Source organism: Sorex fumeus, unplaced genomic scaffold (assembly GCF_029834395.1).
Source record: "Sorex fumeus unplaced genomic scaffold, SorFum_2.1 ptg000008l, whole genome shotgun sequence".
Taxonomy (NCBI): domain Eukaryota; kingdom Metazoa; phylum Chordata; class Mammalia; order Eulipotyphla; family Soricidae; genus Sorex; species Sorex fumeus.
Window position 1 is genome coordinate 61,244,749 of NW_026606065.1, and position 18,310 is coordinate 61,263,058.

Genomic DNA, 18,310 nt, shown 5'->3' on the forward strand with positions numbered 1-18,310 from the left:
AGGAACTGTCTAATATTTTATAGATTTAGGGAATAAACCTCCACCCTAAAGGGATCTCAAAACTTAATCAATGTTTCTTGGAAGAACTGTTAAAATTTAGATGAGGCTTTTCTCCCGTTAGTACAAATTCTTTATAGTAAAGAATCTCAAGTGAAAGGAAAAGATTCATACCATAGCAAGAAGATTGCTTCTTGAGACTTTCATAAAATACTCTCCTTTTATTTTAACATTATGGCTTGCTGGCAACAGTGCTTTCAATGGCCAGATTGAAAACAATGATTTTTAATCAGTTTTCCATATATAACTTTTAATGAGTACATCCCAGCAATCCATTGAGATTAAATGGAGATAAAGACTGTTGTTTTCTTGTGCTTGATAGGAGTAAAGTGCAGTATCTTCCTAGTCTCAAAATAAATGCAAAAGTGGAGCTATCTATTATCAGCAAGTTCTCATTTGTCTTTTGTTCCTGAGACCACTGTTCTTATCACCACCTTCCTCTGATAGAACCAATATTACTAAGAAAGCAGGGGACAAAAGGATCAAAGACCAAGAACAAAAGAAAACAAAGACAAAGGAAATAAAAAGGTTTAAAACAAAATAAGGATATTGTTTTATCTCCGACTCTTTTTAATTATTTCAGGTTATTTTTAAAGTCCTTTTCCTTGAGGCACTGTAATACTGTCTTGATAATAAGCATAGAGAAAACAATAGTGAGATGCAACACCCCTCACACCCCAACCAAAAAAAAAAAAATACAAAGACTCTTTGAGACCCAGCTTCATAGCCTGGCTCAAGGAAACAGGAAAACATTAGTGAGAGAGTCAGTGAGTTATACTTCTAAAGAAAAGGAGATTTGTGATGTATTTTAGAATTCAGTGTTCTTTCTAAAGAAACATTCTTTGGAACGCTAATGCAGTCAGCAGCAGCAGAAAATTTAGTTATGCTGTTCAACTTGATGAAACAACTTATCATCACATAATCAACTAATTCACTGATGATAGGAAAGGAATAATTATTGGTGATATTAACTATAGTTTTCGGAGAGCCCGGCAAGCTACCGAGAGTATTCGATATGCCAAACACAGTAACAACAAAGTCTCCAATGGAGACGTTACTGGACCCGCTCGAGCAAATCGACGATCAACGGGAGGGCCTTTTATCTTAACTATAGTTTAATATTGCATGACACATAGCCATATGAAGATAGACATCACTGATGGTCATTTAAGACTCTCCTCATTCTAAACAGCCTTTATTTGGGTTAGAGAGATGTATAATCACCAGGCAACTAGGGAAGCTACAAGGCTCTCTCTCGCCACCTGCATTTGGTAGTGTCAGGCCACTTTCCCACCAGGGATGGTAGATGCCATAGGTGGACAAAGAAGGAAATGAGGGCCAAGCCGGTTGGTGATCAGTTGCCATTAATTCCATTCTTCCCATGTGCCTGTTCCAGTCTTACTGAACCCCTCATTCTAGTCTCACACTGCCCCTCATTCTCATCTCCTCCTGTCTCTCCCCTCATCTCTCCACACTCCGACTGGGCCCTTGGTATCTCTCTTCTAGTCTCTTACCAACTGCCTTGCATTGGGGGTTGCCACCCCAATCTGTCTGGTAGCACAATCAAGATATGAAAAACCCTTCCTTTTCACTGATCAGGCTCAAGGACAGAAATGCCACCTATGGGTCTTTCTCCTTTCCTTAGTCCAATAACTTAATTAACATTTTAATGAACATCTCAATTCTATTTAATATCCGTTATTATGTTTGGACACAGTAAGAGATATATTAAGCTTGTAGGGTGACTCTCCTGGGGACATCTTGCTATAAATCTCAGACTACAGTGTTTAGGCCAGATTAATCTTTCCTAATCCTAGCAGGGTTCTAATCCAGCTGATACTTTTTGGATCATTACAGAATTTGTCCATAAGCGTGCTCTTAACTTATAGTTAAGTATTATGGCATTTTGGCCTGGCCCATTTCAATGCCAAGGTAGCTCACAGCTTGCCCTGGGTCCATCCAGTCCCTCATAGGGACCCTGCTTTTAGGATGGTAGGAAATAAGGGCACTAAGTGGAGAGAACAGATGCCCGGGAGTGAATATCATTTGGAGTCAATTAACTCCCATGTTACAAAAACATTGCATTACCTGTCTTCCCGTGTCTATACAAAAAGGACATTGCTCTGAATTAACTATACAAAGGAATTAAGGAAAAGAGAAAAGCAATATTTAAAAGTTAACTGAATCTGACTAGAAAATAAAGGTAATTGACCAGTTGGAGAAGCAGAGCACAAAGAAAGAGTTTACAAATAAACACAGAGGAATGAGAGCACTGTGATAGGAGTAACCCAATAAACCTATGGCCCCTGTGGCAGAAAGGACAAACAAATATTATCCTACAGAGTGACACAGGGGAGGTCCCTGAGTACTTCCATGTTTCCGGGCACCTCCTAGGACTACTGGGTCCTACAGGACTGCATCCTCACATATGCATTCAGTAAACTGGTTGCCATGTTGCCTTGATTGTTGGGAGTGCTCCCATGAAGTACTTGGCAGACACTTCTTCAAATAGTGAAAACAATAACACTTATTTAGTTTGTATTGTGATACTAGGGTGATGAAAATAGCAGGTTTAATGTTTATAATGTTCATAATGTCTAAGTTAAAGTCACAATTAAATAAAACTAATCCCCAAAATTAATATATCACTGTATCACTGTCATCCTATTGTTCATTGATTTGCTCGAGCAGGTGCCAATAACGTCTCCATTCGTTCCATCCCTGAGATCTTAGCAGCCTCTCCTTACTCATCCTTCCCAATGCTGCTGTATTGGACGCTCTTTCAGTGTCAGGGGAACGAAACCCATTATTGTTACTGTTTTTTGGCATATTATATACTCCACAGGGAGTTTGTCAGGCTCTGCCTTGTGGGCAGGATCCTCTTGGTAGCTTGTGAGGCTCTCCAACAGGCTTATATATTTCCCTCTATGATTTCTTGCCTACTTTCTGAACCCCATAAATATGGTAAAGGTAAAGGTAAAGGCCCTCCCGTTGATCGTCAATTTGCTCGAGCGGGCCCAGTAATGTCTCCATTAGAGACTTTGTTGTTACTGTGTTTGGCATATCGAATACTCTCGGTAGCTTGTCAGGCTCTTGGAGAGGGACGGAGGAATCGAACTCGGGTCGGCCATGTTGGCTGCTTGTAAGGCGAACGCCCTACCTGCTGTTCTATAGGGAGTGTCTTATGATGTGTTGTGGCTGTGCACAGGAATATGTTCATTCATCTGTGAGGTTCAGCCCGAGCCTGTGGAAAGTGGCCTGGAGCATGGCGGCAGTTGGTTTATGGAGGTTGGCTGCCAGGTTTGGGTCCCTTGGGTCAGGGAGGGTTCTCACCCATCCCTCTCTGTGGCATCCTGAGTGAAAACAGCCTAGTGCAGAGTTCAGTGGCATGTTTATGGGGGCCTCATTTTATCTCCTTTCCGGGAGTTCTGTAGGGTGGCCATTAGGAGATTATCTGGCGCTGGCAGGTGATGGCTCGTGAGTGTGACCTGGATCGCTGGAGACTGGGGGCAAATATATATGGCAAAATAGCAAATAAAGTTATGACCTGGAGAAAAATATAGGATATATTATATATAGAATACATAGAATATACAGAATATAGATTTAAAATAATATCACTTAATCACTTAATCACTTAATCCCCGTTATTCATCGATTTATTCGAGCGGGTGCCAGTAACGTCTCCATTCATCCCGGTTGCCTGCTAGCGTAGCCCAATGGTATCTGTTCGTTCTAGGAACATGCAGAGCCTCAAACCGATCATTCAGGTCTTGACGAAGAAGTCTGACCATCTTGTAGGTGGGCGTCCACGTGATCTTTTGATGTCCCATGGAATCCAATCAGTAATGGCTCTAGTCCAGCGGTTGTCTGTAAACCTCATTACGTGTCCAGCCCATCTGATTTTTGATGTCTTGACAAATGAGACAGCGTCCCTGATTCTTGAGCATTGACGGACATCAGAACTCCAGATTCTATCTCTCATTTGAGTGAATCGTGATATTCCAAGCATAGCTCTTTCGATTCCTCTTTGAGAGACCCGAATAGCGTTCTCATCCCATTTTCGTAGGGTCCAGGTCTCTGAGGCATATGTTAATGCAGGAAGAACAGTGGAATCAAAGAGATGTGCTCGTAGCTGGAGGTTCTTTGTCCTTTTAGTTATTTCTTCAACACTTTTGAAGGCATTCCAAGCCGCTCTCTTCCTCCTGCGCAACTCAGGTGCCAGGTCATTTATCATGTTGATTTCTCGACCTAGGTATATATAACTGTTGCTTTCGGAGATGGTGGTTCCGTTGAGAGCGAATGGAGTGTCAGGAACAAGGCTGTTTCTCATAAACATTGTCTTCGTAAGATTCAGCTGTAGTCCGACCTTTCCACATTCACAGTCAAAGTCGTTCAGCATTTGTGCGGCTTGGCTGATGTTTGGTGTTATTAGAACGATGTCATCAGCAAAGCGGAGGTGGTGTAGTTGCCGACCATCTATCTTCACTCCCATGCTTTCCCATTCCAGTCGTTGCATGATGTTCTCAAGGGTGGCACTGAAGAGTTTTGGTGAAATGGTATCACCCTGCCGAACCCCTCTCTTGATATGGATGATTATTTCTTTGTAGAATGGTGAGATCTTGGTAGTGAATCCGCAATAGAGCTCACGAAGGATCCTGATGTATTGAGTTTGTACGCCCTGATTGGCTAGGGCTTCTATGACCGCTTCCGTCTCAACAGAATCAAAGGCTTTCTTTAAATCAATGAACGTTAGACAGAGCGGCATCTTGAGCTCCCGAGAAACCTTAATGAGCTTAGTAATCGTGTTGATATGGTCAATGGTACTGAATCCTTTTCGGAATCCAGCTTGTTCACATGGTTGTCCTTCATCTAGTGTTCTGCTAATCCTATTCAGGATGACTCGAGTGAATAGTTTGTAGATGACAGACAATAGGCAGATTGGACGATAGTTGCCAATGTCGTGGATGTCTCCTTTCTTGTATAGTAGTACAGTCCTGCTGTACTTATATATAGAATCTCAAATAGTAGTATTCAATACTCAAGACACCGCAATAGCAAAAAAGTAAAATGTAACTAAGCTAATGTAACAAATATTCTGTTTTTATTTCATTTGAGATGGTTTTAGGAGATAAACCATACAAAGTCTAGTAATAACAATGAAGTCTGAAAGTCTGGCTACTAAATTGTCACAAGTACATAAATTCTTGTGTTCAGACAGAATTAATAATTACTGTACATAGTTATAAATTTGAAATACCTTTAAGGCTGTATCAGGGGAAAGAAGGAGAAACTAAAAAAGAAATCAAAACCTAATTTAAAGTTTGAAATAATTATTCCTTATTAAGCTCTAAAAATGAGATCTGTAATACAAAATATTAACAAAATTTAGCGACATACACAAGGAGATGTAGCACTGTAGCACCATTGTTCATCGATTTGCTCGAGTAGGCACCAGTAACATCTCCATTGTGAGACTTGTTTGTACTGTTTTGGGGATATCTAATATGCCACGGGGAGCTTACCAGGCTCTGCCATGTGGGCAGGGTACTCTTGATAGCTTGCCAAGCTCTCTGAGAGGGATGGAGGAATCGAACCTGGGTCACCCAAGTACAAGGCAAATGCCCTACACGCTGTGCTATCACTCCAGCCCATACAGGGAGATGTATGCATTTTAATAATTTGTTCATTGTAAATATGTAGTCTACATTCCATCTCTTATCATAAAGTTCTGGATTATCTAACTTGAAACAAGTCATATTTCTTTTTTTTCATTGTAATTTGATAAAATTTCTAGGTAGTATGTAATACCATTTTGTATTTATGTAGTATTGATCTGTACACAAAGCCTTTTGCTTTATATCTTTTGTTTTGTAACTGTGACATATGTCATGTTTTTATATCACAGATATATACTATGTTCCCTATAAAAGAGATACAAGAAGGAAAACAAAACAAATTAGTTTGGTCACATACTTTTGCAAATAGGAAAGAACATACTTTAAAACAGAATTCTTATATTGAAAAGAGATTGCACAATGTTTAGTTCCAATATGGTTTTATTCAATATTCTAGAGAAAATCAGATTTTATTACATTGATACGAAGTCATTATTTGTTTGGGGAGCAAATATGACTTGTTTTGTGCAAATATATAGGAAAAAGAATAGCAAACCTTTTGGTTTTTCTTTCAAAAGAAAAAACTTCATACATATAGTAGTAAAAGCCAGCTGCTTTGGCCCCAAATAGCTCACTTTAGTTCAATAGGTTCTATTTTCTCAGCTGTCAGTACTATTATTGGCATAAGACTGGGTATATAGCTAGAATTTTCCAATTCCTTTAAGTGGGGAATCAGTTTGTGTCTGAAGAAATGGAGCATTTCAAGTCCTTTTCAACCTGTCAGTATTTTGAGGATTATTAGTTTCAACCTTCCTTCTGCCTTTTGAAATCTGACACTGATTTGTCCCATATTTCCCAGAGGCCTCAAAGTGCAATTAACTATTGGATTCACAGAGTAATTACTTCATTTTTCATGTAAAAGGTACTTGATATATTGTATACTCAGGAAACAATGGCATATAGGTCAACAGCAGTTAGAGGAGATTAAAGGAGATACTCTATTTAGTTTTGGAATCAATCAATCCCCAAAAAACTAAGAAAAGTAAGAAAAGTGCTCTTCAAAGTTTATCAGGGGGTTTCAAGACAAATTTGCCTCCTCTTTGAAATAAACTGAGTAATAGAATGTCAGTTTTATTCTTAAACCTCACTAGTAATTCAGGGAACAATTAGTAATCTACTTGTTCCCTATATTTCTTGGACAAATTCAATGAAAAAAATATTTAAAATTCTAAGTTCCATTTCTCTTACAAACTCCACAGCAGAGTTTTACTGTTTCAATGAAGAAAGACTATTGTTATGTTCTTCCTGCCTATCCATTCTGGAGAATTTTGCTAGTATTTGCTAAAACTTAGTACTTTTCTAAATGGATTTCCTCTGTCTGTGTCTAGATTACTCTGAAGTTAATAATACATTATACCGTGCAGGATAATACAAAAGGTAAGCCTAGCTGAGAATGTGCAAAAGAGTTTCCTTTTGACGAGGCACTCACATTTTTATGTAGTTTCATAGTTGATATTGTACATCTGAAAACTACACTTCAGTTGCTTGGGAAAACACATTTTAGCAAGATGTCAGTACTTTGTTTCTGTTTGTGCAATTGCACTATTGCTAGGAGCCTCCTCAGTGGACTAGTTGCCTTCTGTGCGGTTGGCATCTGAAGAGAGGATAATTGAGCGACCTTGTATAGCTGAGGAGGGATGCCAAGGCACAAATAGAAGACTCCCTTGTGTAGGGAGCTGCTGCTCTCAGTTCATTGCCCAAGATAACAAAGCAGAGGTGGAGCTTTTAGAAATCATAAAGAAGCTCCAAAGAGACAAGGCGTTCTCTCCTCTGCTGTTCCTGGTTTTATAATTTTGAATCTTGCCCTTAAATGAATGATGAACTTCTAGGCGAGAGAAAGAAAAGCTTTGACATATGAATTGTCAGCTTTTCACACTCATCTACTTGTTCTTCATTTAATTCACTCGTTTTATAATAAAAGTTTTATCCCTGTTACTTTAGAATATACAAAAATATAATCAACAACAGATAATATTTTGAACTACTTTCTTATTTATTTATTTATTTTTCTTTCTTTTTGGGTCACACCCGGCGATGCACAGGGGTTACTCCTGGCTCTGCACTCAGGAGTTACTCCTGGCAGTGCTCGGGGGACCATATGAGATGCTGGGAATCGATCCCAGGTTGACCTTGTGCAAGGCAAACGCCCTACCCACTGTGCAATCACTCCAGCCCCTTACTTCAGTATTTAGAGATACATAAAATTCTCTTTGCACACTTCATTAATGCAGTCATGATTGCATCTTTGATACCTTATCCATAATAAATATAATATTTTGTGTTTTTTTTTGCATTTGACTTCTTTATATATGCAGTAGCCTTCTCTCACCTAATGAGTAAAATGTTAAAAGGTAAGCAGCATTACTTATACAATTTCAGCTTTATGATAGCTTATCAAAACAAAAATAATATTCATTTTATGAAATAAAAAGTTCAGAAGAAAAGACTTTAAACTTTGTAAAATCAAAACTATATTCACATAAATACTTGGATATTGTTATATGTTTTATTAAAGGAGAGGGGCATATATGAAAGCATAAAATAGAAAACAATCATTAAAAGGTCAAATTTTGATGTAGGGAAAATTAATAACTAACTCTTAAGTATTTTTGTTGTTGTTGTTGCTTTATGGGTGACACCCAGCTGTGCTCAGGGGTTAATTCTGTCTGGTGCTGCACCTAGAAATTACTCCTGGTGGTGCTCAGAGGATGAAATGTGATGCCGGGATCAGACCAGGTTTGGCTGTTTACAAGGCAAATGCCCTACCCACTCTGCTGTCACTCCTGCCCCCAACCCTGAGTATAATTAACTCAGAAGAAAATCTATCATTCTATTTAAAAAATTAAGATAATGTTTTTGTATGGAATTTTTTTTAGCAACTTATATAAAGCAATGTGCCCAGCTGTAATTAACCTGACATAGAGGAATTTGGGAGAGAGAATAATCTAAAAAATGGGTAAAAGCAAAATTATAATTTGCATAATCAGGTTTTCCATCAAGGAGAATCTTGTAAAATTGTAAATCTTCTAATGCTTTCTGGTAAGCTTTTGTAGAGAATTTGTGCTAGTTAGTTTTAGTAAATCAGGTTAGGAATGAGGAATGAGATTACTCCATAATTTTTTAATTTCAAAGTAATGCAACAGCTAGATTCTCTGCTTCAGAAGTATATTGTTACAAAGACAATCAAATATTTTGAACTTAATTCACTGAATACCTTTTCAAGGTATGTGGTATGTTTTGAACTTTCAATCATATAAAATTCACTGATATATTTCAATTCTTTAGACAAAACCCCATGAATCAGAAGTATCTTATAGATTAATAGCTGAAACAGTTAAACTTGATATTTATCAACTTATTAAAATATGTCTAATTATGATAAATGCTGAGATTATTGAGCGAGGAGGAGAATAAAGAAAGTGTGGATAGAGGAGAGAGATGGAAAAGCAGAACTAAATAAAAAAAATACGAGGAATTTCAAAGTGTCTTTTTTAAGTCTTTTTAGTTCTGCAAAATTCTGAACTTCTAGTTGCACAGACATCCCTCTTATGGAGAATCTTCATTCTGACAAAACCGTTAATCAAAATATTTGTACAAGACACAGTACTTTTATTTCCATCTGTTATTAGCACCCCAGGATCACAGTCATGTTAACATAGTACTTCTAAGTCAAACTTCAGGTGTTCTTTCTTGGTGCTTGTTCAATTCATAATTCAAATAAATAGCACTTTTCCTGATATAATGGGCTTGCAATAGAGAACCTGAATAAGGAAAAACTTACTCGCCCTTCTTTATAAAAATCAAGAGATTACTCTATACTCACAGTTAGCTCTGCTTATTTTAGTTGAGTACCAGGTATGTCTCAACCTGGTTCTCCATCTTAATAATATATAAGGAAAAATATTGGTATAGTGCTTCTATTGTGGGAATCATACTTTTCCAGAGTTAAACACTGCAAAAAAGTGCTTTGAAATAAAAGAACTGTTCAGAGGAAATACAAACAAATTGAAATGTTTAAACATAGGGAAGGCAGTGAGGCTAGCTAAGGAAACAAAGGTCAAAGCTGGATGGTTGAAAGAATTATAATCATTATTTTGGACATGTTTACTTTGAAATACATTTCTAGAATGAAAATGTATATATTGGGTATTCACTCTTTGGGCAGAAGCCGAATTACAGTATCTCCAAGCAGAAACGAGTAGTAGAACTTTAGAGGTGTTCAACATGGATAAATATCTTAAAGAGATAAAGTTTAAAATAGTAAGAATTAGTGAATAGACTGAAGATATATAACTTTTTCTTTGATGTTAGTTAGAAAATGTTTGTTTACATGTAAGTACTTACATTGAGGACCAGAATATAAGCAACATTAAATACAGGAGTCCTACTTGATAAACATTGTTGAAAGCAGAAAGAACAGGGAGCAGGGTGAACTGGAAGTAAGTGAGAAACTGTTAAGAAATTCCTACTGATAGAGTTTAATTTCTTAGAATTTTTATGACCTTTTTTTATAATTGGAGAGATTCATATACATGTGGATTTAAAACAAGCTAAGAGACTTAGAGAGTCATGGGTGGGGGGGATAGAGGATGATACAGAAAGAACAAGAACCAATGCCTACCAATACTAAGGAGTGAAATGTGAAGATGAAACTATGAATAAATATTGACACAGATTGGTAAATTCTGAGATTTTTCTGCTAACATAAATAAGTATACACACAGACACTTGCTCACATGCAGACACACATACACAGACACACAGACACACATACACAATGACACACACATATACACACCCGTTTTGCACTTCAACATTGTTAATAGATAATAAAGTTGCCTTTCTAAATTGAAAATTTTATTTTTATTGAAACAGGGAAAAAGATATGAATATTCTCTAGATAATCTAGGTATCTACTTAAGTTTATTAAAATCATCTTTATTTTAAGAATAAATGTTCTCTATATCTTAATTTCCCAAGGCATGGTGCATTATTTTAAAAACAACATGTTGGCCAGTGTTCACTTTCCTAGAAATCTCATATAACCACTTTAGTCTTTTTGTATATCTCAGCAAAGGCTGAGTTACCATTTAGAGTATGTCATGGAATAAACGTTCTCACCTCTCTTTACAGCCCTTTTAATAGATCTTCATATTCAAGTTTCTACATTTCATTTAATTTGCCCAAATTATGTTTTCCCATCAAAATATTCATTTAGCACAGAAGATAAATTTATCAAGTTTTAAAATACATTAGAACTTCCCATACCCATTTAAACAATTCTTGAACAGAAACTATACTCATTGTCTAGAATAAAACATAAAATGCATACAATATTGTAACAACAAAATAATAGTCTGATGATAAAATAAAGATAAGTTTAAAAAATGAGTGTAATACAAATTATAACACGAGTTGAAGTTATGTTTCTCTTTTTACTTGTTATTTTGTTTTTGTGTGTGTGTATCACACATGGAAGTGCTAGGGGCTTACTCTTGATTCTGTGCTCAGGGATCACTCCTGGAAGGATCAAAAACCATAAGAGGTGCTGGGAATCAAACTCAGATCAGTTACATGCAACCCAAGCATCCTACATGCTGTACTATAGCTCTGGCCAGGGAGTTATATTTCAAAATAAATTATTTGCCTTTTTCCATGAATATACAACTCCAAAACTTTGTCATACAATAATAATTTTAAATATTTCATTAGTTTCAATTTTATTTTGTCTATTTATTTTGCTTTTTGTGCACAGTCGGAGGTGCACAGAAATTACTTCTAGCGATTCTAGCTCAGAGAATCATTTCTAGAACCATTTTATGGAGATTTTAGAAAATGATTCTATATATCATTCCTGTTTGTCCTTGGGGGACCATATGTGGTAATCCCAGGATGATTATTTGTCAATCAAGTTGTCTACCCCTATGCTATCTCTCTGTCTTAAATTTAATTTTATTGGATGTTATATATAGTATAAGAAGTTAAGCAAATTTCAAAGCTCATAGTGAAACAAATTAACATAAATTCATTAGAGCCCCCTCTCACTAATTTATTTTCTATCACTCACTTCTCCACAAGTGGTCTGAATGTCCTAGCATATTAATCATTGATTTACATAATTTTATGATGGGATATACTCACCTCTATCACCTGCCTATCGATGGAGACAGCATTAGCATCGACTGAAACTGAATGATGTAATTCAATTAAAACTTTCTAATAAAACAATTATGCAAATCATTTTAATTTTTATTACCCCATTTTCTCTTCCCTTCACTACTTTTATTTATAATTAAATTTTATTATATTTTAGGTAATATGATTTAAGTAATATTAAGATTAATGATATTGATGTATAATGTCATGGCACCCCACAATCACCAAGGTACGCAACTCCCTCCACCATTATCCTTTTATTTCTAGTATGCCTCTTATTCTCTCGTCCCCTCATTCTACTGGTTGGTCATTCTGAGATTTGTGATTTAAAGTGAAGGGTTTGTCATTATTCTATATTGTTCGTTCCTTGTTTTGTTTTTCTATAGCATAGACTACATTCACTGCAGCTTATGTTGTGACTGATGATAATGTTGTTGGGTTGACTGGTAGTTGGACACAAACCTGACTGGGCGCTATATGTATTATTGCTGTAGTTCTGCTGGAGAGGAGGGTATGAGATATCAGCTTGTGGTCCTTTGACATGAGCAGTGGTGCTCAGAGAGTTTTGCAAACCTTTTAATAGTTTTATTTGTATTATGGGGGTATTGGCACCTGGTACCCTTTTTTAATGTAAGGAATCCGATCAAAAGGCAGTACACTCTTTAAAGCAAAAGTCAAAATATAATGGTATTTTATTGCAGATTATACTTCTGAGAGGACAAGAGAGATGTCTAGCAAGTGGTATTGCTCTCAAGATTCATGGGATTCAACATTTTATCATACCTGATTTTCTTGTTCCCATTTCTCCACCTCATGTCTATGTATACTATTTGGTTATCATGGAATGTGTAATGAGTCAGGCTTGGAATAAGCATCTTGGTTTGATTCTGACAAGAGAACATAAAAGTCCAACAATGCATTCAAAATTGCATAGAAATGAGTATATAATGGCATATAAGTGATACTGAGGTCAGGACCTGTGGTGTTGGTAGATCAGGGAGTTCTGGGCCAGAGTGATAGTATAGCAGGTTGGATGTTTTTCTTGCAGTCAACCAACCTGGGTTTGATCCTTGGGGTCCTATATACTGAACCCTGCCAATAGTAATCCCTGAACACAGAGTCAGGGGTAAGCCATAAGTACCACTCAGTGTGGCCAAATAAAAAAATTTAGGAAGTTCTTTGATGATGGTATTTTGGATTCTATCCCTGCAACTAGCTTCTGAAGGGCTGATTTAGAACATGATGGGACAGCAACTGGCATTCTTTTGGTGGTCATTTCCATCCCTCCTCTCTACTTGCTCATATATAACTGTCCTACCTAACACTTTAAGATGTGCTCACTGACGCTTGCACTCATTTGAGGCATACAGTTACATTTATGGTACTCTCAGGGAGTTGCTGTGTTGGTCACACACAGTTTGCCATAAGGTAACATTTTCTGGTGTGGTAATTGCACATTTTTAGTTGTGATGATAATTGCAAGGTTCTCATTTCTTTTTGTGGTGCAGTGGAGCTGGATATAGAGTGTGTTTCTGGGAAACTAAATTATTTTATTTTAAGTGTCTTTGAGAAGTTGGAATATCTTAAAGTCATAGTGAAAATTTTTTGCATTTTGATGAATATGTTTTGTCTTTTTTTCCCCATTGTCGGTAGAAAAATTCAGGTTTAGAGATTAACTCTACAGACACTTGCACTTGATGCAGTAATCATCTATTTTTATAATAATAGTGATAATAAAAAGTGTCCCTTTCTTGTTTTGTTTTCTCTTTGGCCATATCTGGCAGTATTCCAGGCTTACACATGGCTCTGTGCTCAAGGATCACTACTAGTGGTGATCAAGGGCCCATTATGTAGTAGTAGGATCAAGATCACGATCATGATCATCCTGTTGTTTGTTGATTGCCTCGAGCAGGCACCAGTAAGGTCTCCTTTGTCCTAGTCCTGAGGTTCTAAAAAGTGCCACATTCAAGGCTCTTTCAGGGTAAGGAGAATGAGAACCATCATTGTTACTGGTGTTTGGCATATTGGGTACACCACGGGGAGTTTGCCAGACTCTGCCGCGTGGATAGACTACACTCAGTAGCCAGATTGTCAAAGCAAGAATGAGATAGTAAGATGTAGCGGTCGTGCGCTTCCAGGAGCTAGGTTTTAAAGTCTCTGGGTCGTGGTTGTTGATGGGCTTACATGGCACTGAGGGCAGTTGGTGGGTGCGATCCCTGCCTACTGGAAGATGGAAGATCTTGGGGGAGGATGCTCAGCCCCGATCCAAGTAGGCATGGAGATCTCAGCCTCGGACCCGCATGCCTTTGTTTCTCTGCTGGTACCTTTATGTGTATGGAGAGGGGTCTCAGCACTCAGTCACAGGAAGAAGGAAAAATTCAGACATAGTAGTAGGAATCAAACCCAAATTAATAGTAAGGCAGGGAATGTATAAGGCCTACCCATTCCCTGCTATATTCCTCTGTTTCCAATTAGCATCATTAAAAAAATTAAGGAGCATTATTATAGTATTGTTAATGGCAGAGTTTCATGCATAAAGAATTTCATCATCACACCCTCCACAAGTGTCAGCTTCCCTCCGTATTTATACAGGTGTACAAGTGTCTCCCTGGTTTTATGCCTTCTCATTTCCTTACTTTGATTTGTTTCCTACTAAGGACTAGTTCACAGTTTGATGTTCCCTTTGGGCATTTGTTGTTTCCTTATGTTTCTTTATATACCACATATGAGAGAGATCATTCCATTGCTTTCCTTCTCTAATTTCACTCATCATGATATTCTGCTGATCTATCCACATCATGGCAAACTAAAAAGCATAATTTTAAATATTTTTCACAACTTTTGTAAATTTTATTTTATTTTGATAAAGTTGTTCACAATAGTTTATTACATTCAATGTCCCAACACCAATTTCACAACCATTATACCTTCCTACCACTATTTTTTCAATTTTCCCAACTATCATCCAAGCTTGTCCCAATAGCAGACACTAGATAATTTATTTTTATTATTTGTTATGATCAATTCACTAAAAATGATCCAAAAAGATTTTCTTAGGTGAATGTGTGTGAAGATTTTTGTATCGTATCCTGGAGACATTAAGCCCTTATATAAGAGATTACTAACAAGTCGTTACAGGTTGAGTCTTGTGTGCTAAATTTTTCTTAATTGAGATCGGTTGCCTTATATTTTACATTGCATCCAATGTGTTGTGCTACTTCTGGTATGTCAGTGGTATAGAATTTAAGATGTCTCTCTTCATTCATAACTGTGTGCTCTAGGAATTCTAAGATTTTAAGTAAGATGATATGAGTTAAAATTTTAACTGGATGGTGACTCTAGGGTCCTAGGCATTCTGCAGCTTGTTGATCTCTTCCAAGATTTATTTGCATCCCTAGATCATGGCTGGTTAAAGAGCTTATATGGTACCAGAGGCAGTCATGAGCTTGACTGTCAGGCTCGCAGAACAGGGAGGTTAGGAAATGTCACCCATCTCCTACCCCATGAGAGCCTGAAGATTTCAGTCACAAAACCCACATACCTGAGTTTTTCAACCAATTCTTTCCAGGATGCCTCGAGCCTGAGGAGTGTGGTCATGAGCATAGTAATTGAATCATGGAGGTTTTCTTTGTTTGCCAAGGCTCTGTTTGGGGAGATGGTGGGCTCACCTCTCCTCTTGGGTTCCCTGGATGAGTCTCAGCCTGGCACAGGGTCTGGAAGCAGCTCTGCAGGTTTTTGATCTCTTCTGAAATTTTTTGAGTCTCTGGATCATGGCCAGTTAATGAGTTTATATGACACCAGAGGCAGTTCATGGTTGTCTTTTCACAATTTATCAATTACCTCTTTATTTTCTCTTCCTATGCAGTTTTGCGTTATGTGCATTCTTCTGAATTAGTGTGCATGCGACATTATTCTGTTGTATGTGCTGGGTTCAGTTATACCTTAGTTTTGGGAAAGAACTATGGTCTTAAAAATCACATACGTATCCTGTTACCACATAAATTCCCCCAAGCCAAAGATCCTGAGGAAAGAATCAAGAGTAAAACCTAAGCATTTCCAGGTGTAGTCTGAAAGTGAAACAAAACAAAAAAATACATATCTTACTTAAAAGTGAATTTTTATGATTTTCTGTAAGACTATCACCAGCCAGCAATTTATTTTTTTCTCACATCATGTTCACCTCTAGACTAGCACTCAAGCTCCAGTCTTTTCGATTCTCATGTATAAAATGGTATTGATGCATTGCTTATTCTATAGGGTTACTCTGAGGATTTGATCTAATTTTCTTATATACAAACTGGTATATAGTCAGTGCAATGAAATTGCAAGCTATGGAAATACATCTTGTGAAGAAAGAGAATGAGGAGAAACATTTTGACAAAGCAATGGTGCAGAAGAGGCAAAAGAATGAGTTAACTTTCCGGAATTCTGATTCTTATCTGAACAAATTGATAAGCCAAGTTTATGATTTATTTCCTGAACTAATGAATAAACCAAGTATGGAGCTTTATGAAAAAAGGAAACCTTCAGTTTCTGCAACTTAAATGAAACTGGAGGGCATTACCTTAAGTGAATTGAGTTAGAGGAATAATTATAAACTTACTCAAATGTAGAATGTAAAGATGAAACATTTGGATACACATATTTTAAAATGACAAGCCTTTGGCATTGGATAACAAAATTTTTAGAGAAACAATGACCAACGTTGAAGGAAGAATGACTATTGGCCATGAGGTGATGTAAGGACATAGTTTGTAGGGTCATGTGTACATTGGTGGGTGATAGTGTATACTATCAATGTGTACATTGGTGGGTGATAGTGTATGCTATCAATACCATAAATTTACATAGTGTTGTAACCTTACTACCTAAAGTAAAAATTCTTATTTAATTATTATTTGAGGACTCACCCAGACCAAAACTAATCACATACATTTCTTAAAAATGGATTATTTTCTGTAGCAATGTCATTAGTTGGCAATTTAGTTTTTCTGATTTCATGTTCTCATGTTTTTTTCTTGTGTATTCAGGTCTTACTCCTGTCTCTGTTGGAGATTCATCCTGAAGGAGGTTGGGGAACCTCCTCTACTTTTTAGGAGTCTCTCTTGTGTTCCTCTTGAAAGAATATTTCTCATTTGCTATAGGGTCAACATCATAAATCCAGGACAATATCATCATGAACTAATTCACTAATAATTGTATTTTAAAGACACTGTTTCTAAAGATATTTTATTTAGAGTCCCATAATTTTAATATGAACCCATATTTTGGAACCTATCATTGAGTCTCAAAGATATTTAAGTTATATGATCACTGTGTTTCTAAATAGTGATACAATCGTTCCTTTTAATTTGAAGGTGCTTAATGTATTTCTTACTCTACAAAGCTACAATATTCAGTTTGATACCTTACTCAAACATCTTCTAGGTCTCTCATTTTTAGTTTATATCACCCCACAATTTCCGTATGTCAAATGCATGTATTTTCTGTGTCCCTTGTTTTAATTCTTGGCTATGTGTTTTTATGTTGAGTCAAGCAAGTAATGCAGCTGGAGCAAAGGTACAGTTGGTAGGATGTTTGCCTTGCACATGGTTAACCTGGGTTCAATCCCTGGCTTCTGATATGGTCCTTGAGTCTGCCAGGAGTGGTCCCTGAGCACAGACCCAGGAGTCACCCCGGAGATCCACCAGGCAAGAAAAAATAATTCGAAGCATTTAAATTACCGTTAGGTTTTCTGCTCTCCCCTTTTCTCTGATTCCATTTGATTTCAGAAGGCTCACTGGTGTTTATAGTTCTTAACGGTCCCAGCGTAAAATTTAAATTTCAGGCAAGACTAGAAACACTGTGTAAACAATAGTTCTTTAAAGGTTGCATCAAGTTTCTCTTCCAGAATCACATGCAACACTGTAATCTATTCTAGCAAAATGCACACATATCTACATGCATAAATCATATAAAAGTGTATGTGGGTGCTTATATGTTTACACAAATTCTTTCACAGCTATTTTTAAGCTCAGATGAATCTGTATTACTGAGTATACTTTCTATTTTTTTTGTATTTTAAATATTTCTAAAGAAAACTTTACATATTACTTAGAGCAACTTTTTTTTAATTCAATCATATTGTAAGTTAAATCATGCCATCCTATACATACAAATGTTACACTATAGCACATACCACTAGTGATATCAATGTACCAAGGTCAAGCAATATTGAGACTGTACTGTAATTTTACTCACAGTAACACATCAATGCTTCTACTCAAAGGTAGAGGGACTTTTTTTGACAGTTTTTATAAAATTGAAATTCTGTTAGCTTCCTATGATAGGATCTGTGATGTTCATAAAAGCAGTTTTCTTATTCCATCTTCAAAGAAGTGACTGTTTTTTGAGTGACTGACAGAGAACAAGATTCTACA

The 18,310-nt window shown here is 36.8% G+C and overlaps 1 protein-coding gene across 8 annotated transcripts in view; it reads left to right on the forward strand.

Annotated features, from left to right (window-relative positions):
• PCDH9 (protocadherin 9) overlaps positions 1-18,310 on the forward strand; it is a 1,028,937-nt gene that overhangs the window by 751,440 nt on the left and 259,187 nt on the right. The gene's annotated exons all lie outside the window — the stretch shown is intronic.